The sequence below is a fragment of the Manacus vitellinus genome, unplaced genomic scaffold, assembly GCF_001715985.3.
Source record: "Manacus vitellinus isolate BGI_N305 unplaced genomic scaffold, ASM171598v3 scaffold_11_pilon, whole genome shotgun sequence".
Classification (NCBI taxonomy): domain Eukaryota; kingdom Metazoa; phylum Chordata; class Aves; order Passeriformes; family Pipridae; genus Manacus; species Manacus vitellinus.
The window spans coordinates 15,065,879-15,090,730 of NW_021938895.1; the positions used below are offsets into that span (position 1 = coordinate 15,065,879).

Genomic DNA, 24,852 nt, shown 5'->3' on the forward strand with positions numbered 1-24,852 from the left:
AACTCATGGCTCTCACTGGTTCTCTGAATCTCTTGGCAGAATTTTGCCTAGTGATTAGCATATATAACTAGAAGTCAGGTTTCCTAGGGCCTTTATTTCTAGCTAGGGCATTGGCATGGTGGGTGAGGTGAACTTCAGTGAGACATCTCAGGTTGTTCTGCCTCTTTTTTTTTTGCGGTAAAATAGATTTGAAACTTAATTCATTAATATTTGTAAAGCATTTGCTGATCTGTAGAACACAGGCGTTCTATCTTCGAGTAATTCTTATCCTTGCCTTACATTAAAAGTGCCTTATTCTTGCCTTTATAATAAAAATGGACATAAAAACAAACACTACAGCATGTGATAGTGAAAAATAACTTGGTTCTTGCCCAATGCTGTATTGAAATTTCTGAGTATGTACTAAAACAATGACAAACCTTAAGAAGAGGAAGATGCTAATTTTCTCCCTCTTTTGATTTTTGAAATATTTTTAAAGCTGGAATATAAAGGGATGCTATTTAATATCTTACCAAATCTTATCATAGAATTAAACACACTAAGGCTGATTGAGGCATATTAGCAATCTTTGAGGCTTCAAATATGAGGCTTCCCTATATCAACCACTCTCTTAGAGTCTTGAAGCAGAATTTTTATTTCAGCAATTATCTAATAAGATGTGGGGTTTTTTTGTTTTCCACTGTATCCCAGTGCATGGTTATTTTATTTGGTGCCTTCTTAGTTTCACTATGACTGTGTATAATGCTTTCAAATATTGTTAAGAATGAGATCTGACCAGGAAGCCGGTAAACATTCTAATGACATTCTATTTTTGAGGCCAAGATGTGTTTAAATCTTTTCTAACACACAAATATTTTTTTTTTTTTTGCTTTTTATGAGCAGGTATTTGAGGTGTAACACAAAGTTGTTACCCTTCTACCACCTGAGAGTCAGGTCTTGAATCCAAGTCTGCAGTTGCTTCTTTCCTTCAGTAAGCCCTGAAGAATGACTTGTCAGCAAAAATATTTCCTGCTGCCATCATTTATTCTAGTTACAGTGTTATTTCTTTTCTCTTTACAGATTTCACCTTGCTTGGTTTGTACTGGGTCTTTTTGTCATCAGCAGATGGATGGGAAATGAATGGAGAGAGATGGCTGCCATGGATAGTATTTGCAGAATTAAGCAGATGAATATCAAATACCTTTGATTAGCCACAAAGAGAATTTACAAGTGGTAAAGGGGTAAATGAAGAGATTTATTCCTACCTCTCCTTTTTTTTTTTTTGAGGAACAATGAATAGAAATATTAGTGTATTAGCACTGGAACTATTTTGTAAGTCAGGCACAGCAAAAGGCTTATTCTTGCGTACTTGTGGATAACCTGCTTGCAGTGTACTGTGGCATTACTGCGAAGGACTCAAGAGGGCACATTTAGGACCTTGGACAGATGTTAAGATCTTCTTTTATATAAGACAGAAATTCATATGCTTTATTTAAAATTTCTGTAGTGAAATATACAGGTATGTGTTCACTGTCTGAGTGCCAAGCAGCATCGGCCTTTAATTTTAAACTGTTATTATAACACTGGTAAAATAAGTTTGTAAAGGCCAGTATAAATACAAGGCTTCAGTAAATATACTGCCTTTTCTGGTCTGAGTGGTGCATTTATATTCATACGTCTATCACTTTGTTAATGAGTTTTCTTCTATAAATTGACCCTGACTGCTACTGTAAAGTGTAGCTTAAATGAAGTGTGGCTTTGAGACCAGGCAGATTATTAAAATATTAAGGGATATACATTGAATCGTATGACTATCTTTCTTGCTAATATTTCAAGACCAAATACTTTTTGTCTGAAAGATGACCTTTAATAAGGAAACTTATGGTCCAAGATGTACAAAGCTCCCTTTGGAGCTTTTATTTTATCTTCCTTTTTCTTGCATCTTTTAGTCATTCACACATCTGCAAAATGGATTTAAAATGGCATCACTTAACCGAGTAGCCTTTGACACTTATTTCACTTAAATACATATGAGTGTTTAAGGTACAAAACACAGGAAAACTGCATCCCTTGTCTTCTCTGTGAAATATAAACATGAGATGGTGGCAGAAATTAGTATATTCTGGGTGTAAGCAGCAAGCTCAATTCTTAGTGGGCACATTTGTAAAATCAAAACAAGCTCTTTCTATAATTGTAAGAAAGAATGTATCTGGCTAAGTGTTTATGTACTCAAAAGAAACACACGCATGTAGTGCTGGAGATTTCTTGTAAAAATACCTATGTGCCTAACTAGGGCATCACAATGCCTTTATTAGGATTTTACACTGTGTCCTTATGTTTTTCCTACTGATTGTCACTCCAATACAAATACTGTAAATTAATTAGTTTAATACCCCCTAGTGAACAGAAAATCAGTGTCTGTTATCAGTATTTATATTGATGAGAGAAAATTCTTAATTATGTTTAAGCGCATACATGTATGTGCATAGACAAATTCTGATTTTTATCATACAAGTCTCAGTGAGCTACTCAGCTACTAAGTACCATATAAGTTGCTTGAGATATTGTGACCAGATGGTTCACAGGGCTAGTAATGGATTATAGTTCTTTCTAGCTCCAGATTGCCAGTTCAAATCTGGGTCAGGTTGACACTGTCTGAAAATTATTACTGTTTGGTGGCTCATGTGAAATAAGTTGGAGACCTCAATATAGTTCCTAAAGGCTGGGTTAATATAACACAAATGTCACCAGATGATTGTTGGTTTCAGAGCTCAGGCTGAAGCACACTGAAGTCAGTGGAAAAACTTCCATTGATTTCAGTGGGTATTGAATTAGGTCTTAATTATGGAGAATGACTCCTATGAGCTCTCGGAAGTGGTTATTTACAAGGGGACGAAGGATCTCCATGAACTGCTCCTGGGAGACACGTAGTGCTGCCAGCTAGGATAAAGCAGAAAGAGATGCTCATCTGTCCTTGTACTTCATGGAGTATGAGGATATCAGGAGGGGCCAATTCTTGACTGAAATACACTAATCTTACTTAGTTTGGGTAAGAGTGGGTTTATTCTGGCAGAGCGGTAGAGTCAAAACCTCTCTGAAAGTTCAAAATATCATTCTCTTGTTAGGTTTGGTGCTGTTGAACAGGTCACATAAATGGCTCCTAAATTTTTTGCAGATCATCTGCTCTCATCTAAGGATATTTTTGGTTTTGTTTGAACAGCAGAACTCCTTTGAACTCCACAGAGGATTACCTGGCTTCAGTTTAAGGTGTAGTTTGTCACCCCCTAGGCTCCATTAGTGCAACAATGAATGAGAAATAACTTGATCCTTGGGGATAAGAGCCATAGGGAAGAAATATTAGATATTAAAGACTCTTTAGTTTGACTGACTGAAAATTTAAACTACACAGGTTAAAATGGGAAATGAGGCACAGTGTTATCACAGTAGTTGATTAGCAAGTGGATCAAACCAGTAGGAAAAATGGAGGCGTTGCCATTTCAATCACATCAAGTTCAGATACATGTCCAGAAGATATGCATTAATCAGACATGCCACTGATTATGTCCAATAACACTGTGCATTGTGATAATTATGTAGTATTATTGCCAGGGGAATAAAAAAAGAGATAAAACTGAGCCACTAGTCTATTGAATTACATGTATTCACCCCTGCCTTCTGCTCTCTTTTGAGTTTGGTTTCTAGTCCTACTCCAGAGGCACTCAAGTACAACTATGATTGCATAATTTCTGTACCCCTTAAATGAAATGAATTAAAATTCCAGAATCAGCTCTTGTCTGTACATCTGAGAACAAAATGTCTAACTCCTTTGACATCTTTCAATGATGAGGTCACCTGTCTAGTGAATGGAGGAATTGTTGGATATAACAGTTCTGGGCCCCACCATTTAAGGAGGATGTGAAGGAACCTGAGTGCATCCAGAGGAGGACAACAAAGCTGGTGAAAGGGCTGGAAGGTGTGTCCTGTAGGGAGTGGCTGAGGACCTTGTATTTGTCTAGTTTAAAGAGAAGGCAGCAGAGGAGTGACCTCATTGCTCTCTAAAGCTTTCCGAGGAGGGGAACTGGAGAGGGAGGCGATAATCTCTTCTCCCTTGTATCAAGTGACAGCATGTCATTCCATGTGGGAATGGTTCAAAGCTGCATCAGAAGAGGTTCAGGCTTGACATTAGGAAGCACTTCTTTAGAGCAAGGGTGGTCAAACACTGGAACAGGCTTCCTAGAGAGGAGCCAGTCAGTGTTTGAAAGGCATTTGGAGCATGCCCTTAATAACATGCTTTTACTATTAGCCCTGATCAGCCCAAACTGGTGTCACAGTTGGACTAGAGGATTGTTGTGTGTCCTCTCCAACTGGACCTATCCTATCCTAACTTATCCTGTCATGTCCTATCTTACCCTGTCCATCCTAGTCAATAAAACTATAATTTCTTTTTAAAAAGTCCCTTTTGTTTCTCCTTCATCTAAACTTTAATGGTTTTGTGTTTAGTTAGATGCTGGTGACTTGGGAATTTTACATTCTAGTTACATATTCTAAAAAAGTTTCAGGTTTGCTGTTGAATTGCCATATTTTAGAATCCCTCATTTGTTTACCTGTCTAGTTTTAGCTTAGTGGAAAATAACAAACTTGACCTGTTTACCATTGATAAATGGTAATAATTGATACTTTAAGGATGTTCCCCTCCAGTAGGAGAACAAAGAAACCAGATTTTGGGACTGGTCGGAGAACAGAAAAAGCAGAAAACAGACAAAAGTATTTTCATAGTAGATAGTATGGGTGAGGGAATATGACTGGGGTAAAAATTAGAGGAAATTGAGGAGTTGTATTCACACCCTAACAGAAGTTATAATGGTACAGAAATTTTAGGGTAAAATGCAGCTACTACTCCCTGGATGGAATGTGGTTGGCGGCTCCATGATCATTCCCCATACAACAGCAAAGCACCTGCTAAGACAGATGGAATAGAGGGTGGAGTGGAGGCACAGCAGCCAGGCTCTGTGGTAATCCTTACAGGGAGGGCAACTCAATGGTACTTTGCAACTGATAAACTGCACAGTACCTGTCAACCAAGGGAGACAGGAGATGTCCTGCTTCTGAGCCAGCAATGGTGGTGAAATCATTCTCCTCAGATGAACTTGGTTCATTAAAGCCTAACTGTAATATTAACACACACCTCCATCCCAAAGTTTCCTGCTTCCAAGGTGTGACCACCTTCCACTGGGCATGTGTTCTATATTTTTTTGACTGTATCTTTAAAAGTGAAGCGAGAAAATTTTTACACCAATCAGTAAAAAGGTATTTATGACTAGAGTCACTCAAGCTCTTCCTAAACATAAAGAAATAGTATAAAAGTAAGCCAAGAATGGGGGAAAAGTGAGGGAAGACTCCATAGTAACTGCTGGGATCCGTCAATGGGCTGAACCTATCTTCTTCCTCACCTCTTGGGTAAGAACTGTACTCTATGCATGCTGAATACTTTTACTGGGATTAGAGCTTGTCTGTGTTGTGCCTTGAATATGTTTTTGCAGTCAGATACTATCACCGACAATCCTTGAACCTGTCACAGTTTTATATTAATAAAGAGTGTTACTCCCTAAGCTGTTAGTGGTGGTCCTTCCTGGGCAGCAGAGGGTAACACACTCAAATAAAGTGGGAAGACCCACTGAGGGGTCTCCATTATGCTGTTGGCATAAGGGAGTTCCCTGACAAGGGCAGTCAAATCTGATCCAGTGGGACTGTTCGGTGAAGGATCCCCATAACGGGACACTGACAGACTGGTCAAGCATGAGGGTCTCGGCTTTCCTGGGGCACTAACAGACAAATCAAACACTAAGGGTTGAAGAAAACTCCCATTTTTATGTGACAATGGGTGTTCAATTTATTCTTGAGATCAAGAGCAAGATAATCCACAAATACAATTTGCATGGAGGGAGAAACTTGAAGGAAATAAATCAATGATAATTTATGGCTTTTGTTCAGGCCTTTACTGACTTAAATAGGAAAGCAGGAGTGTTTTAAATGCAGAACTTACTGTTATATTATGTCATATTTTCTCGAAGAGATAAACTCACAAAACAGAAAAGTCACATCTTCATTGGGATACTGTCAAGCAGGTGAAGGGGGGTGAGAGACAGTTCCAAGTTCAACACCTAGCATTTGGATGAAGGATGATGTTCCTATTACCAGAAGACATCAGACGTCAAATCTGTGCTTGAGCTGTGATATGAACTTGGATATGGTTTGAAACTTGCTTGATTTTACATTTTGTTTGCATTTACTTAGCAATGAATAACTGATGGTAGTGTTTAATGAGAATAATCACATCATAGAATCATAGAATGGTCTGGGTTGGAAGGGACTGTAAAAAATATCTAGTTCCAACTCTCCTGACATGAACAGGGACACCTTTCACTAGACCAGGTTGGTCAGAGCCCCATCCAACCTGACTTTAAGCAATTCCAGGGATGGGTCATCCACAGCTTCTCCGGAAAAAAGGTTGTTATGTCTTTTCTATTAAACTTACCTAGATTTTAATGAAGATAATTAAGATCACTTTGGCTGCCTTCTTTGCGCGTGTATAAATGAAGTATTGCCCATCAAAAAGTTTAGGATGGCTGATACATGCATAAAAGAAATCTATAGAAGTTGTTTAGATTTACACATGAGTTTAGGGAAGCCTATTTTTTGGATTCCTAAAATGTTTCAGTGTCCTGTATTTAACTTCAGATGTAAATCTATTATGTTTGTGTGCATATATAAAATGTGCAATATGAAATGCTATTTTCTTTGTAAAGCAATTACCTTCTCATTTAACCATAAGATTTAGAATAATTTACATAGGAAAATAATTTAAATATAATATTGTTTTATGAAATCTCACAAAAAAACCTTCTCCTTTGCATTAATTATCTTTTCTATGCTACTTTCCCTCCTCCTCCTTCAACTGTCTCAGTAACTTTAAAGTTTATTTAATTGGCAGGTGTAATGAGTGAGAACACAAAATCTGTGTTGAATGATCACAAATCCTGAGCACTTCACTTGAAGATATACCTTTTTCCATATGCCTGTGTCATTTCCATTTACACAATCAGCAGTTGTCAAAGTCTAATTGCTTAGTGAGAGGCACTAAAATTCTTGGTGATGCCACAGATTTATACTCTGTTTTTCAGAATGTGCCTGACCTAAAAAGGAGGGGAGAAGAAGCTTCATAATGTCTTCTTGAGGTTAATCAATGTACCAACAAAGAATGATTGCCAATACAAACCTGCAAAATGGAGTATTTGGGGTCAGAAAAGCACTAAAGCTGAGTGGTAAGGAGAATGTTATGCTACACTAGAAGATTTTTTGCTTATAATGTGAGAAATATAGGATAGTTAAAAATTTACAATTATAACTTTTATATATTTGTGGGAGGTAAATTATTTACTGAGGTCTGCTTCTAATTATTGATTCACCTTATCTGGCCATATGTCTTCTTTGCCTACCTGTATCTCCATTTATTTTGTCTTATTTTTTCCATTGCTTTTTGTGAGATTGTTCTTAATATGGAATTATGGTTAGAGTCATGCTGAATAAGCATATATGTGGGTTATTTAAAACAGGAAGGTCATGTGAATCAAAGGCTAAGCTATGTTGGATATATACTTCAGCTATGTATGTTCATGTACATTCATGCAGTGAAAAATCTGATCATATGAAAACTTCTATCAGAGTGAAAGTGAAACCTCTTTGAGCATCAAGTAAGAACAAGTAAAATGAGGAGACAACCTGAGACAGTAGCAATACAATGCAGGATCAGTACTCTGGGTAATAATAATGTAAGACCTTCCTCTCCATTCTGTGTGGTAACTATCTGTCTTCTTTTCACCAAATGTGCTTGGAATAAGAGAAAAGTAGCTCAGAATTCTTTTTTTTTTCCCCAGCTCATGGAAGGACAAATAGAAAGTCAGTACCCCACATGGATATCTCCATGAAGGCAGTACAACTTCTGTAAACACTGTTTTGCCATCATTATTCTCTGTCTGGGCTCTCTGCTTCAGTTTTAGACCCCAGCCTATATTAGAAGTGAATTATATTTCAGGTGTTTCATTAAGGCTCTGTTTCACAATTTTTTGTGAAAAATTACCTGTACATGCATGTCTGAATTCCCTAAAAATTCAGACATATTCAAAATTTCATGGATTCTAACTTTAGGTAAAGAAAAATTACTGCCAGAAAGTCTTATTCAGTAGAGTAGTCCCTCATGTAATATAGCCTTACCCTGTAAATGTTGATTTCCAGAAAAACAAGAGCCATCAGTGAATGAAAAAGATCCTTCTGGTTTTCACTCCTGTTTATGGAAGATAAGAATTAGAAGAGAAATAGTCACTTGGAGAAAGAAAATAGAAATTTGTAAACAGACATGTCAGCTTAGCATTGCTGCTACCTAAATGGGAAAAGTATATTATATACCTACACAAAAATTTGGAGGTAAACATTGGCTTTTTCTGCCAGTCCTAGAAGATGGTTGAAAGCTATGTAAGTGCAGATGGTACAATGCTGAGTCAAAGTTAATCAGCCCTGACAATGGCTGTATTTATGCTGTTTCTGGTTTGAATATGGGCAGTGCCCCATTGTGTATTACATAGTCAAGTGCTCTCAAGTTCTGTGTCAAGAAGATGCGTTTTGTCCACAGCCTCAAATTTATGTGCCTAGTTGCTCTCTGAAGTTGCCTAAATTTGTTTTGAAGATTCAGGTTCTGATTTTGATGGTGGAAGATTCTTGGGTAAACTGACAGTGCCTAAGACCTTGAACTGAATAAACCAGAATTTATTATGTGTAGTGATCAGAAATTTGCTGATTCCTCCTGAAAGTACAACATTCTTTACTCTGCACTTTGTGAAATTCCATGGACAGATAGTAATTAACAGAAATGGGGTTGAAGACAGGGCTAGCTTCTAGATATATCCTTGTGTATCTGTTTTTATTGACATATAAGAGGAAGAGGCATAAAAAGATGTGCAGGAAGCAGCCTGATGATGACTATGAGAAAGGCTAATACAAAGTATCATGGAGCTTTCTCTTTGAAAACTCCTGTTTTTCTGAAGTCCTCTGCCATGTTGGGAAGATCAGAGATTGTGCTTGAACTGTAGTTATATCTTGACCTTTTAATGAAATGCAATTATTATTTTAATTCATATTTACTTGTGCACTCCCTCCTCCTGGTACCACATCAAACACACTCACTGAATAATTCCTTATCACCTTTGGGATAAATAAATCTTCGACTCTTGTTATCAAGGAGGCTCTAAACTGAGTGTATGTGAAAGTAATCAGGCTGAGATACTTTAAATGCTCACCTGTGCAAGTAGTCTCTTATGAACACATACACAGGACAAAAGAGCTTGGACAGCTCTAGTAATGACCATGTGGGCTTGAATATTTGCCTGTATTATTAGGGTCCAACATGAAAGACAGTAGTAGGATCACAGAATCACAGAATGGGTAAGGTTGGAAGGGACCACAGTGGATCACCTGGTTCAACCTCCCTGCTCAAGCAGGGTGATCCTAGAGTGCATTGCAGAGAATTGCATCCAGAAAGTTCTTAGATATCTCCAATGAGGGAGACTCCACAACCTCTCTGGCCAAGCTGTTCCAGTACATGGTTGCCTGCACAGTAAAGAAGTTCTTCTTCATATTCAGATGGAACTTCCTGTGCATCAGTTTCTGCTCATTGCTTCTTGTCCTATTCTTGGCACCACCAAGAAGAGCCTGGCTCCATCTTCTTGACACCCTCCATTCAGATACTTGTATACATTCATTATGTCCCCTCTCAGTTGCCTTTTCTCAAGGTGGAACAGGCTCAGCTCCCTCAGCTTTTCTTTGTAAGAGAGATGTTCCAGTGTCTTAATCATCTTTGTAGCCCTCCACTGGACCCAATCCAGGAGCTTCAGGTCTCCCTTGTACTGAGGAGCCCAGAACTGGACACTTCAGATGCAGCCTCTCTGGGGCTGAGTAGAGTGGCAGGATCACCTCCCTTGATCTGCTGGCAATGCTCTTCCTAGAACCCATGGTTAATTCAGGCAAATATTTACTTCTCAGTAACTCAGATCCACATCTGTAAAACAAGGGTGGAATTATCAATCTGACCCATGTAGGGTTGCACAAAGTCTCAGAGATGCCGCAGTCCTAGGGTAACAGGAAAGAAAACATGAGCAGTCTCGGAAATGTCCATCAAAGACAGGATGGCTGTAGTTTCTATATGAGAGCTCAACAATACCTAACTTTAGCAACCTTATTTAGGTCACCAGGTTAAATACTGGAATCCCTAATTCTCTACATAGGTGATGGAGAAGAAAGTTGCCTCCAAAGGGCAATTCAGTGCACAACATAAGTGAAGGTCACATCCTGAATTGTCATCAGGAGAAGTTGTTAATTATACAGAAACACTATTAAAATAATGTCCTAAGTTGTGTGCACTTTGCATTATCTACATCAATCTGCTACAATTTAACATCTATCCCGGAATTTTCCTACACTGTGTCTACTACACCAGTCTTTCCTCTTCCCCAAAGACTGCCTTAAATTTGACACTAATAAGAGATTTGTAAGGCTGTGTAAAAAAACAGGAACATGTTTAACTACAGAGTTTTCCCCAGCCATTTGGATTGGTCACGAAATTTTGCATTGCTTCAGTTGATAACATGAAAAATATTTAAACTAACCTAAACAAGATAAATATCAGGAAAACACAAGCAACTGGATAAAATGTTTTTAGCACAGCAGCATTTTGGGGCTCCCTGAGTTCTATTATGTATTTTCTGAAGCATGGTATCTAAATTTCTTGCACTCATTCAGAGCTTTCAGAAGGCCCTTGGTGATACATGTGGGATTTCTGTGCACAGTTAACGTGAACACTGAAGGAAGAATAGAGCCCTTTAGTTCCCTCCTGTCTGTGTAAATCTTCAGATGTTCTGAGCTGCCTTTTGATATTCTTCAGAAATGGAGCTGGAATGTGGTTGAGAATTTCAGTGTGATAATCCCATGTTGCCAGTGATATTAAAAGTAATACTAAATGTCAAAAATAACAAAAGAAAGACTGTCTTTTTTTTTCCATTCCAGTCAAAGAAATAGAGAGTTATTCAAGTTATTCAAAGCAGTAGCATATTTCACAGGTTGTGCTAGAAATCTAACATCAGTGCTTGTTAATTTTTTTTTTTTTTGCATGCAGTCAGACTTAGCTGATTTGTACTTATTTTATACATATGTCAGGGCCACCAAAGGAAGTAAGTGCTAACTGATCTCATAACATGTGCCCTGACAGAAAATATTATAGGTCACAGAATCCAAAGCTACTGGCCACCGACTGTGTTGCATTTATCAAGAGGAAACCTCATAGGAAAGCTGCCACTCTCACCAAGTCTTTGCACAGAGACCCAGTAGTAGCTGTCACTCTTGGAGAAGTCAAATTGTATTGAACTTACAGAAAACACAAATAACAAATAAGTTTCTAGACTGCCAAATAATGGCCTATTTAGGGCACTTTATAAACTATTCTTATCCACGTTGAGTTGGAACGAAATTTTGTGATATGACAAAGCATTTATGAACCATGTGGGGCTTTTATCTTTGGGGTTCTTTTGTTTGTTTGTTTTTATTTTTTTTAATGAATGCAGTCTTATTTGCATTGGTAGTGGATGAGAAGGTTGGAACAAGAGTTAATGCTATCCAAGAAGGTATCAGCACGGCAGCTGAGCGATGATGGCTGTAGTTATGGCTGTTTTGAGCTTTGCACTTTTGGAAGACATTCAACTGCCTTCTGAATTAAAACTAGCAAAATATAGGCAGAGGAAAGACAAGGAGATGGGTAGAAGAGGAAGCTGATGAAATAAAGATCAGACCTTATCTATGTTGTGTCTAGAACTGAGTTCTTAGGTCGGTGTTTTCTTATTTCCTGGTCTCCTTTGATATGTAATAAACTCACGTCTTTTCAGAATGTTGCTAAAAGCATCCTGGCGTGTCTTCCTGGTAGGTGTTTTTTTAGGGCTCTGCAAACCTTCAGTTTGGATACAAATGCAGAAGGCCTGTCAAGTGCTAAGCTCTAAGGTAGAACCAAAGGTAGAACCAAACATCCCCCTTCCCTCAAAAATATTACTGACCAGAAAATGATTTAAACCAAAAATATTTATAAAATTCTGTTGGGTTTGATAAACCATTGTTGAACAAAACAACAGAAAAAGGAAGATATCTCTTCAGAAAAATCTGCATTATTTCAGTCTCTTCAAATGAAAGTATCTTAGTATTGACAAATGACAGATTTAAAAATTGTCCTTAGAAACAGATTTTTAGCAAGAGTTTTATAAAATCTCACAAAACCCAAAATGTTTTGGCTGACCCACTTTCTCCTTTGGTCTCTTGAGCAAATTAACAATGTTTATTTCAAGCAGACTTTTTTTTTCTTTTTTTCTTTTTCTTTTTCTTTTTCTTTTTCTTTTTCTTTTTCTTTTTCTTTTTCTTTTTCTTTTTCTTTTTCTTTTTCTTTTTCTTTTTCTTTTTCTTTTTCTTTTTCTTTTTCTTTTTTTTTTCTTTTTTTTCTTTTTCTTTTTTTTTCTTTTTCTTTTTCTTTTTCTTTTTCTTTTCCTTTTTCTTTTTCTTTTTCTTTTTCTTTTTCTTTTTCTTCGTCTTCTTCTTCTTTTTCTTCTTATTTTTATTTTTATTTTTTATTTTTTATTTTTATTTTTCCTTTTTTTCTTTTTCTTTTTCTTTTTATTTTTATTTTTCAACTTTTCAGTTTTGAGTAGTGTTAGATTAGCTTAGATATAGTAGTCCTGCACTAAGATACCTCATAAACACTTTCTGCTCTCAATGTTTTAATAATAGTGTTACTGTTATAGTGCTGGCACTTTGACCCCTTGCAGGCTTGCTGTAACAGGGTTAATTTTTTAGTTCAGGGCAACAGGGAATTGTGTGACATGGCTCAAGCTGTAATCACACTTACAGTGAGGCTCCAGGTCGGCAACATCACATTTGTCTAGGGGTGACTGAATGTAAGCTGGAAATGTCTAGAGCACAAATGTACTGTTACAATGAAGACCCTAACCCAAATCCCAAAGCAGTGTATTTTTCTCCACTTACACATCACTTTTTGCTATAACTGCAATATTTTCTAGATGTTTATCTGCTGGTTTTCACCACTATATCTAATCACCTCAAGTGGCTGCAGAGATTTTTCCATTTCACACAAAGGCCTGGTTTTGTGAACAATTTTGTACATGCTTTTTGAGTTAATGGCGTGTGGCAAGCACTGTTGGGTTTGCCTGTTGAGCCTGTGAGTGTTGGGGCTGTGGAAACAGACTGGCCACAAGGTGCTTTGGGACTGGGAGTGACAGGGATGTTGGTGAAGTATTCATGCTTGGGGCTGCTGTCAAGAACTGCTCAGAGATGCACCAGGACTGGAAAGGAAAAAATGGAATCAAAGTAATGAAACAATATAGCAGCGACATAAATCACTCCAGAATCTGAAAGCCTAGCCCACCTGACCCAGAGGAACTCTTACCTTGAGTTTGACTATGTCTCTTTATGATGTTGGGAGAGATTTGATCTTTTTAGTACCCTTATGTGACATTTCCCTTAAAAAATTATTAGTCTAGCTGGCAAGTCCATCAAGGGAAACTGAGCCACAGTAGCTGTAGCATTGTGTTCTGCTAATAGAGGTTACCCTGCAGGTAGCAAAATGTTGTACTTTTAAATGGGTGAGCTGATTTAGGTCATGAGTTGCTTTTTGCTAGAGTCTTCCAACATATCTGTTTAATCCAGTATAGGCACTATATGTTCACGTGGTAGGGGCAAAACTGTCTGTCCATCTCTCAGACAATGGTGATCTAAACATAATTGATGCTAACCACCTGTCCTCCTTATGTAGAAAGTGTGTTTCAAAACACCACTATGTGTAGTGGTAGGACAGGACATAGCGGTTTGCTGGTATATAAGGCTGAATTTCTGAATTGTATCACTGGTGTCTTTGTGCTGATATCATTGGGAATTTGTTCTCTGGCATCATGAATATGCATAGAAACAGACCTGAAGCACAAAGGTGTAATGCTTTGTGTTAAATTTACATGTTCGATCAACATGCCAACCAATAAGAATGCTATTCACTTTATTTGAGCACACACAAGAAAGGATATGGATGCCAAAATGTGTAACTGTATTCCAGATGCCACTTCATCCATCCAATTCACTTTCTTCTCTGTAAGACCATTCTTTGCATTCATGGGATTCAGACTTTCCTGACTCCTTCCTCTGCTCACCCTGCATCTCAGGAAGGTCATGGTTATAACAAACCACTGCTGCAGTGTGGAGATGCTGAGAGATTTCTGGCCTGGCAATATCATTGAGAGGAAGCTCTGAGTTGCCATCAATAGATTTCTGTCTGTGGAAACTCTTCTGATATGGAGCTAGCTTAGGTGTCCTTGCACTGTGCTGACTGTTGCTTAGCCACAATTATGAAATGGGCATCAAGACTTAGCATTCCTACCACATTGCTTTGCCAGGACTGAATTTGAGTGCCCAGAGATACTGACTTCTTTTGATATAATCACAAAAGCAAGCAGGATGTCCACTAAGAACACAAAATACATGGTGATAGTAACCCAAAATGGATGGCTTATGCAACAACCCTCCCCCTAATTAATGTTGCACATCTCATTTAATGAATCTCATCTTCTACTTTTCTCTCCAGCTAGGCTATGAATATCTTGAATTTCTAGAAAAAGGAAAAAAAACCTAGTCAACCCTGCAGTGTCCTTTGTTTACTAAGAAAATCTTTCTTTATCCTTTAAGCTACCAAGTTCCAGCTGTTCCCAGAGTTCACTGATGTGTCAGGAAGGAATTACTTTAACACTTTCATAGAGAAATATTTGCTCATACAGACTGTTTAGCTTTGACTGTTGTTCAGGGGACAGTGTCTCTTTACCACCACTAGCTGTTTCTCTAGCTCTTAAGTAATACACTTTGCTGCCCACCATGAGCCATCCTTTCCCAGCTAACGTGGTTGTGCATGATTTTCACATTCAGTACCCTGACTGCCAGAATCAGATCATACCCTTGTGACCCATATAAAATCTGTTATCAATTTTCTCTCACTATGAAATATAAATTATTAACAGACCTTAAGCCTCTGCTACACCAGCTATTTAAAGTAATGAATTTTTTTCCTTAAACAGTGGAAGCAAAGACATTACAGCAATTATTTTTATTCTGCAGCATAAGTGGATTAGATTTATCACTGTTGGTTCAGGTTCCACAATAAAATAGGTTTATTTATTGTTAGCTTGAGTTAAAAAATGGAAAGAGGTATCCAAAATCCTTCCACACACATCTGTTAGATTAGAACATGGGAGCTCTGGTGCTTGCCTTTACTCCTTTGTCTGCTTCATTGCACTCAGGCTAGAGAGTTAGAATAGTGCTGATGGGAGAGTACAACCACTGCTCACAGAGTGAATCATGTCAGGCAAGGACACAACGGACTATGTAGTTATGTCCTAACATAAAAATAAATGTGAGTATAGATGCTACAGAGACATTTGCCAAAGTCTTTTTAATGGACATATGCAAATAGGCATGTCTTGTTCGTCTTAAGAACTGTCTACTGCCATGAGAAAAGGAGAGGTAGAGGGATGAGACTGAGCTGGGATGCTGGGGAGGACACTAAAGAATGACACTTGCTGTCCCTGCTACTTACGAAAAGTTCGGGGTAAAAATTGCTGTAGTTTCTGTTCCTTCTCCTCCTCCTGGTAACAATAACGCGTACACTGACCCCTCCTCAAGAGCATTACTGCAATCTGGTTGTCCAGGGGCCTGGCCTGAGCAGCAGAGGGAGGAGAGCCCTGGGCTACTCTGCTACCCCAACAGCTCCCCACGCCTCAAGCTGCTAAATGGTGACTTATTCAGCTGCTTTCAGGATGGTTCAGTGGGTCCTGGCAGGTTCAGAAAGACTGGGGAGATGGCAGCTGGAAGCAGTCAGATGTGCTGTTTCCACCTCTGTGCTACTACTATATGCTCTCCTGATGGGGATCCCACAAGTTGACACAGGTCTTTGAGGCTCTAAACTGCACATATCATGAAGAAGATGAATGACTAAACTAAAATTGTGAGTCTGCATTTTATTTTGTTAATCAAACACTTTTTTCAAAAGAAATAGGATTTTCTCTGGAAGCCAGAGCAAAGCCTGATTGAGTAGTGCATTTATATTAAGTTTAACTGGTTAGCCTTAGCAGTCTCATAGGATGTATTTTAATTTCCTGCCCAAAATGTCTGTGTAATGTGTGGCACGTTTTTAAGCGGCAGATATTTTCACAGAATATTTTCAACAGTAGAAGCACTGGTGCTTCTACAATGAGCATGTATCTGATTTGCAAAGTACCCCGAGATCCTCTACATTACTCATGGGAAATATTGTCTCTGGCTTGCATTTCTCTAAGGTTGTTGGATTCATTAAAAATTCTGAGAAGTTCTACATAACGATTTTGTAGCAATGACTGCTGGTTTTCATAATGTTTTAGTATGTCAGTTAATTCTTGCCTCATGGCAGGTCAGTTCTTTCAACAACAGAGTTCTCCATCACTGGCTTGACATCCAAGCATCGACACTCTCTATTTAAAAACAAAGTGTCCAAAACACCATACATAATTATTTTCAAAGTCGTATGGTCATTTTTCTGCAATCAAGAGATCCTATAAATTTTACCCATTATAGGCACAAGACATAATCATCAGAACAAAATTTTCTGGGTTTTTATATAATAATCTTTTGTTCTTTTTTGTTTGTTTGTTTTGTTTTGTTTTGGTGTTTGTTTGTTTGTTGTAAATGGAAAAAAACCCACAGCAACATCACTTTAAAAATAATCCACTTTCAACTATGAACTACAAGTCATGGATGAACAGGAACATAATGTTATGGTGAAGTATTGATATTCATTGTACATGATCTGCCAGCCGCATTTAACACTATAGCCGATTTTTCATAAATTTGGGAGAAAAACTTAATATTTTGTGCTTATTTTCTCTTGACAATGACTTGTCCTTTCTGTGTTATGCACTTCCATCATAAGTGTAGTGAACACTTTACAAACTAGCTAGGGTACACAGTAATTTTACTGAATACATTTACATGGACATGCTGAGTCACACGCAAATTTAAACCTGGATATGAAAGAGATGGAGCTCTGAGCAGAGTCCTGGAGCCCTCATTCCTCATTGACAACACACTATACTGGACTACAATCAGTTTTACTGCCTTTAGTATTCATTCCACGTCCTCAGGATGGCATGGCATCTCTGATGCGAGAGCTTAAATCTTCCAAGCAAATATTTATGTAAGAAACATTAGCAATTTAACTGTGATACTGAGAAGAATAGTAGTTTGGGCTTATATTTCATTAGAAAAAGACAAGGACCAAGCTTTTAACAGATTAAATAAAAACCCACTTTCTTTTTTGGGTTTAGGCTGTTGTCTGGAAAGAATTCATAGAGGGATTTGGCCTGTTTTCTGAATTATGAGCTTCTTTGAGGTTTACATATTGCTCCTACTCCACCTACCTCTCAGCTAAGTTGAAACTTGATTTCCATGATGCCTTTCATCTTCCTGAACAAATAGCAGTTGCTTCTGTTGTCCTCTGTAGTTTTCCCACCTGATTTCTCTCTGTCTTGAGCAACTGAGAAAACTAGATATGCCATTTCTGATTCAGCAGGGGTCTCATTTTAACTGTGCTCACCCATTTCCCTTAGTTGTTTTGTAAACAAACACTTCCTTTGCCCTATCTTCATTTCTGGCATTCTCTATTAAAGACTCTAATTCTTCTTTCATTTACAATAGGATATGTGCTCCAGATCTGCAGTAATTTCAGAGTTTCTGCAATTCCTAGAGGCATCTTCAATGCAAACTTTGTAGCTGGCACATCCCTTTGCTGTGCCATCTTTAATTTCCCATTGTCTGCTGGGACACACAGAAGCCTCTTTCTGATGTCACCCCATTGTCATACCCTTCTCTCGGTGACTTTGCAGCAAGAATTCCCATTTATTCTGCTGGAAGACGAGAGTCCTTACCACAACAGATATTGCAAAGGTTACTCTTTCAACCCAAAAATCCACAGATCATGAGAAAAGTTAATTGGTGTATGTCTATGCAAAACAAGTACTGCACTTGAAGAGCCATATAATGGAATGTGATGTCAGAGTGCATAGGGCCTTTTGGAGGTGGATGTTTGCTAGTGCTGGAGGCTGGAAAGTCCAGGCTGCAGGTTTGCTTCTGTCAGTGTTTCTTTCTTTGTGTACCAAGCGCTCTGCACTGAAGCCGAGAGCACTGGAAGGGCCAGCGCTAGTGCCTGTGGGCTTATCTGTCCTCTTGGGGGAAACTAAGAATTTATATTAGTTTAGCCTCTCTTATCTAAGCCTAACCTCCAAAATCCCAAATCAAATGTATCAGAAAACTAACAAGGTATTTACTCCATTTGTGAAACTCATTTGGCCCTGCCAGTTCTGCTCTCTCCTCCACCCACTGCATAGTGACTGGTTTTAGAAAGTGAGCTCCACAGGGGAGAATATCCAGGTATCCAGAGTGTCAAGAAGAGAGGAAAAGGGTCCCTAATCCCATCTGATTTTTGATACCACCACCAACCATTCAATGATAAGTTTTACATCACTCCTTGGCCATGCAAGAGTCCAAAGCTTTTAAAGATAAATGTTATCCTGAGATGAAGTGCTACTATCAGTTGTTTTCTGTTTAAAGATCTTATCATCATCAAACTTATTGCAGAATATGATTTCTCTGTTAGTTTCTAGGAACAATAGAATAAAATTTTAACAGTATAGCTTCTTTCACCTTTTAGGGGTCCCCAAAGCTCTGAAAAGCCATACAGGAATAGCTTCACTCTGCGCAGTTGCAGTCTTCTTCAGACTGAAACACAGCAAAGATTTAGCATTGCTATATAAATTTTTAGAGAGAACATTATGACAAATGTCATTTGCAGTAGAACTGCAAGGGGGACTTTGGTCTGCAAGATGTAAATTTCTAGTTGGAGTGTGAGGATAGCTGAGCAAATAGTCTCCTAAAACTGCAGCATGGGATTGTCAGTGCTTCTGAGCTCATTGCATCTTGTCCAGCAGCAATGTCCTCCAGCGTGATGCTTTTGTGTCTGCTCAGCTCTGACTCAGAAAGGAGAATGTCACCTTCTGAGTCACAAGTGTCTTCTGTTGTCTTGGGTTTCACTGGAAGTTTTTAATGCATGTGGAGAGAGCAGAGTCAGTCCCAATTGCTTTGTGAATGAGGCTAATGCACGATTTACCAGGCAGAAGCCGGTCTGGTTTGCATATATATCTACAAGGCTCCCCTTGAACAGACCTCAAACCTCTGCAGCCTGAGCCACTCTCCCTTCACTCTTATCTCTTAAGGACCTGTTTTGTCTAACCTGGGCTACTAGCTTTAATTTAGGTGGTGTGGAACAAGCTGCGAGCTGCTCAGCAACTTGCTGAAAGCTGTGATCTACCCGTGATTATTTCATTTCAGTACCTCATCAGCTCCTAATGTGCTGGCTGATACATTAGTAATGTTTTTCACATGCATTTATCACTCCCAGATGTCATGCAAATGTTATGGGGACTGCAGCTGGTTCACAAACCAGGTAGAAGGGCTGAAGCTGGGCTTCTCAAACAGAGACGGCTGCAAAGCAGGATTTAATCTTAGCCGCAGGCTGCAACCATGACTATTAGGTTAGCTATCTAAAAGGTCAATGCGTTTGAGATCAAGGCTGTGGCCAAACAACAAGTCATGTATGTGTGTAGTGAGGGATCCCAGGAACATTAGCTGCTTAAACCTAAGGCCACTATTGATTGTTAATGTAAATTCACTTATTTTACAGCTTTGAACAGGAAGTGTTGTTTTCTAAAAGACTAAATTTTAATTATTTGGCCTAAAATCTCTCTCACTGTCAATGAATGCTAGATTCAGGGGATAATTACATTAATTTATTTCCAATAAATTTCAAATTAAAATGATATACTGGGGAGAGACTTGATTGAAAATCTTGCTGTTTTGTTCCTCATTTGAAAACTTGTTTGCAATTAGTCAAGCTGTCAGATACCCAGGGAATGTGTTTATTTATTTATTTTTACTGGGAGGAGGGGAGGAGGAAGTAAAGCTATTTCTGTTACCATGTGGGAAACCCTGTGGTAATGCTTTTTGTGCGGGCAAGACTTCAGAATATTTCAGATCACAGTTTGCCATGAGATAACTCTTAGATTTTGCTTTAGTATGTTGTTTTCTAGCATACTAGAGCTAATCACAGGTTATTTAGTAAGTGCAAGTCCTAAAAAAAAAAAATCAGATTCCTGAAATTAGAGATAGAGTTTAATCTTTAATCCTTCCTCCCATCCTCCCCCTCCCAGAGCTGTGAGCATGGATTTTATTTCTGCTTCATGTCCTTGGGGCTCTGGGCTGTGGCTGGTGCCAAGCAGGGGCTTTGTGTTTTTCCAGCGCCAGAGCAGCAGAGCAAAGTGCAATGCTGCACTTCCTGTCAAGTAGCCTCTTAGCCACAACATTTACCCAGAGAGCTAGAAGCTCTCCTCCGCCTCCCAAAAATTACTGCAGCTGCCTGGCAGGTGTTTCCCTGGGAAGGAATCTCTTTCCCTGCTCATCAGGGCTGAACCAGCTGCGGAGACTGGAGAAGGAAGATTCTAAGGGTAAGCAAGAATTACCCATCTCGTAGGCAAGAAATTTACTTGGCTTGCAGAAGGGTCCACTTTACATTTCATTGCCTGTTGATACATAACTTCAAATGTAGTTCCCTTCCTGCAAAAATATAGAAGTCATTCTGGGAAGGGCACAGCAATTCTCCCTCCCATCAGTGACTTAACTACAAAGGTAGTGAACTGTTTTCTCTGCCCCCATTCCTTCCTTTTTACTGAATTGCTTTTTCTCCTTTTTTCTCCCCTGTTCCCTTTCAATCTATATCTGCACCTGGCCTTGTGAGGGATCACTTTATAGGAAGCTTTCATATAGCAGTCTGGAGTAAAATTTATGCTAGAAATTTTCAAAAGCACGAAAAACAGAGGGGTGTCTTAGGCCATGGTCAAATAGATACTGCCGACAGTGGTTGAAATGTTATTGCCCTGTGTTATCTGCTGCTACCCCTAAAAGTCAGAAAAGAAGGGGTTTAGTTTCAGGTGGTTCCCAATCCATCTGAATCCAGCAGGATTAACTCAGACCAGGAATGCAAACTGTTCAAGCATGCAGAAACCTCTGAGGGTCAGGACTGCCTTCTAGAACACCAAATCCTGTATGAAGTTATGAAAAGGTTATCAGTTAATATAAGAAGCTTCTGTTCTGGAAATGAGATGAAAACATATAAATAAACCAACATGCAAGTGAAGAGAAGGGAGAGAGAAAATGGACTGACAAACTGCAGAATTCTTATTGTAGAACAATCTAGAAAGCAGCAAATAGAAGAAAAGTTATGGGCTTTCATTGTCTCGTTAACATTAATGAGAAAATGCTGATAGCAGTTGCAATTATTTAAAATTTGTGACCACGTGGCCAGACACTATCTAACACTTAAGTAGAGGGCTATGTAAGCTTGCTTAGTCTCAGTGCTAGAAATTACTTTTTCTTACTGCATATCAACAGAAAAGGAGCTATCGAGATATTTCCTGGCAAAATCATCCCATTGAAGGGAAGATATCTTTCTGAGTTGCAGAATGACCTCCTTAAAGTAAATGGGCCATTAGTGATTGAATTCAATCATCCTGACGATAGCTCTAGCTGGCATTGGGCTGAGTGCAGAATGACAGATTTTACTCCATGTAACGGGCAGTCATCAAAACCTCTCCTGAGACAAAGAAGAAGGTACTTGCTGGGTCAGCCTGAGAGATGGCTGCGTCATGCATAGGTACATGCTAGCTGGGAAGCTAATGGGTGTGATGCTGCAGCCAGTGTGCTGGCTTTCCTGCACATCGCAGCAGTTATGTGGGGCCTGCATACGAACTGGCAGTGGGGAGGAAAGAAGCAATCTTCCATATTACTGCATTTTTGTGGCTATCTCAGCCCTCTTAGAGTCAGTCACTGATGTGTAGGGAGTGACTGCACCACGGGTTCTGGGGTCATGATGACCTGAGCTCTTCCTTCATGTTCTTGGTGCTTAAAGTACGTATACTTGGAGTGTCATTTACAGCAGACCCACAGGTCTGCCCCTGTGACTGCTTTCTGGGAGATAGCTGCACTCTTATTTCTGTCGGTTGGCTCGTCTGCACAGTCTGGATTCATTGACACAGATGAAAAAACAAACAAACCCACCTTTTCGTAGTATATTATTTTGATTTTAAGCCAGCCCACCTCACTCAGCTCACTTAGCCAGTGCAGGCAGGCCTGTCTGGAAGGACAGGGGGTACTGAGAGAACAGCAGCAATCAGAGGGACGTCTGGGGAGAAAAAGCAGCTCCAGGCAGTGCCTTCCTACCTCCAGGTTATTTCATCAGCCCCAGATCAGCAGCAGACAGGTTATTTTGTCTAGCTGTGGACATGAATTGATGTGCTTCGGGGGATGTGCTGCAGGAGGGGAGAAGTTTGAGATAACTTACCTCTCCAACTGCTTCCATGATAATGTGCTGCAGAATCAGGATGGTGGCTGATTAAAAATCATGATAATTCAAGAGATCTGCTGGATATTTCCAAAAATCCACGTTTATCTGGGTCTGAAGAGAGGCAACTAACCTAACAAGGAAAGTATCAAATTAAAAGTTGCTAGGAACAAAATCCGCTTGTTACCTACATAGCGGACACACAAACACACACAGACACTGGTTCTGCCTAAAGGTAAACACAAGGCTCTCCTCTCTGGAAGGTGTGAATCTTAAAAGTGGTGAGTTAGTGAAGGAGATGCTGTGAAACCAACAAGTAAATAGTGCTGTCCATATCCTAAATTCATGTTTTATAGCTATGTTGCTCACATTGACATTGGTGGGCTATAAACAATATCAGAGCCTGCCTTACTGTGTTAATAACAGTGTATTATCTGTTTGCTTCAATTTGAACACAGGGACAAGTTGGTCTTCCCAGTCCATTCCTACATATTTTCTGAATATGTAGGCAGGGAAGTGGTTCAATTGAATAAAAAAATATGATTTTATGTACAACATATTATTTTAACTATATTGCATGACAGTGCTTATTTGGATAGCCATAGACATTTGGATTCAGTAGATTTAAATAGGAAGCTCATATAGGAAAAAGAAAGAGCTGACCATAAAAAGCTACCACTTCACTACAAAAATCTTCAGGTTTTCTTTGTAGGCAGAAAATGGCCCTATGTGGACAATAACTGTTCCATAGATGTAGCTCTGCATTGTCCTCTATAGGCAGCCTCCCTTCATAGGCATGATTTTAGGATAACATGCTGCTACAAAGTCTGGCTTGGGCTACCAGGTCTTTGATTAGAAAGAACTTGAAGGATTGAGCTGGATCAATAGAGATAGTTTTAATTAGATGTAGTAGTGAGTGTCAAAAGCTGCCAGACTCTGACTCAAACAGAATAAGAAAGGATCAGGAGCCAGCCTCAAAGGTGTGTGAAAAAAGTGAGTCTATAGTAGATGGGAATTTTGAGGGAAATGAGAATATCTCGGATAAGGTTTAAGAAAAGCTAAACAGCAGGAAAGTAGGCAGCATGCAAACTGGGATCTTGGCACAAAAATGACAATAAACATTTTTCCCAAGTTGTTCTGTAGATGCTGAGCATATTACCAATGAAATCAGTTGCACCTTGGCCTGGATCCTGTTCTTGGTGCAGAGTGGCTGCCTTCAGGTTATATTCATTTAAGAAGACAGAAACACTAGATAGCACCAAAACATGAACTGAATTTTGATAAGTGTTTGCTTTTAAAAGGTTATACAGAACTTGATTGCAATCAGGAGCTCAGAGTATGCTAGTCATTTTCAGACACCTTCCATATGCTTTGATATTTGGCTATAGGTACCTGCATAGTCAGAATTTTAGTAAGTAATTTAGATGTTCAGACACAACTTTTCAGAGCCTGATTTCAGTCCATCTCCTTGATTAAAACTCACTAGTCATTAACTCAGTTTTCTAGTAATGCCAAAGCTTTTCCTTTTGGCATGTTTCTCTGGTTAGGATTTTCTCATAGAAAATTCGTGCAACCCTTTGTAAAATATATGTTGAAATATTAACTCATATTCCATTTTTCTTATGTTGAAACAGAATCTGTCAGATGTGCACTTGGAATATTATTTCTTTTAACAAATAGTTTCATTTCTTTTAATGATAAAGCATTTATTCTACATGGCAGTATTGGGACCTTATTTACTTAATATTCTGTTATCCATTAAAGTTCTGCCAGAATAAAACCACACGTTTATTTGCCCTTATTAGTCAGTATTTGAAAATTAGATCAGAGTTCGGGTGCTTGCCCCTGATAAGAAAATAAATAGGTGACTATTAAAATTAAGAAAAAGGCAAATGCCTTCAAAGGGTTGGGAATTTTGTTATTTCACTTTACAAAACAGTAAAAGAAATCATCAGCCAGGTGGGCTCCCAGCCAAATGATAATTGTATTATAACCATGTGGGTCAGATTGTTTGCCTAATCGCTTTATATTCAAACATACACACAGAGAATAAAATTTTTTCAGTTTAGAGGAAAACCCATCATGCACTGGGTGAGCAATTGGCCCATGGGCCAGGCACAGAGGGTAATAGTGAATGGGGGAAGATCAGACTGGAGACCTGTCTCTAGTGGGGTTCCACAGGGCTCCATCTTGGGCTCTGTGCTCTTCAACACCTTCATAAATGACTTGGACACAGGACTGGAAGGGATACTAAA

General features: G+C 38.9%; 1 long non-coding RNA gene across 1 annotated transcript in view; it reads left to right on the forward strand.

Moving 5' to 3' along the window:
* The window catches only part of LOC115308124, a 62,268-nt gene that overhangs the window by 13,075 nt on the left and 24,341 nt on the right, over positions 1–24,852 (forward strand). The window lies entirely within an intron of this gene.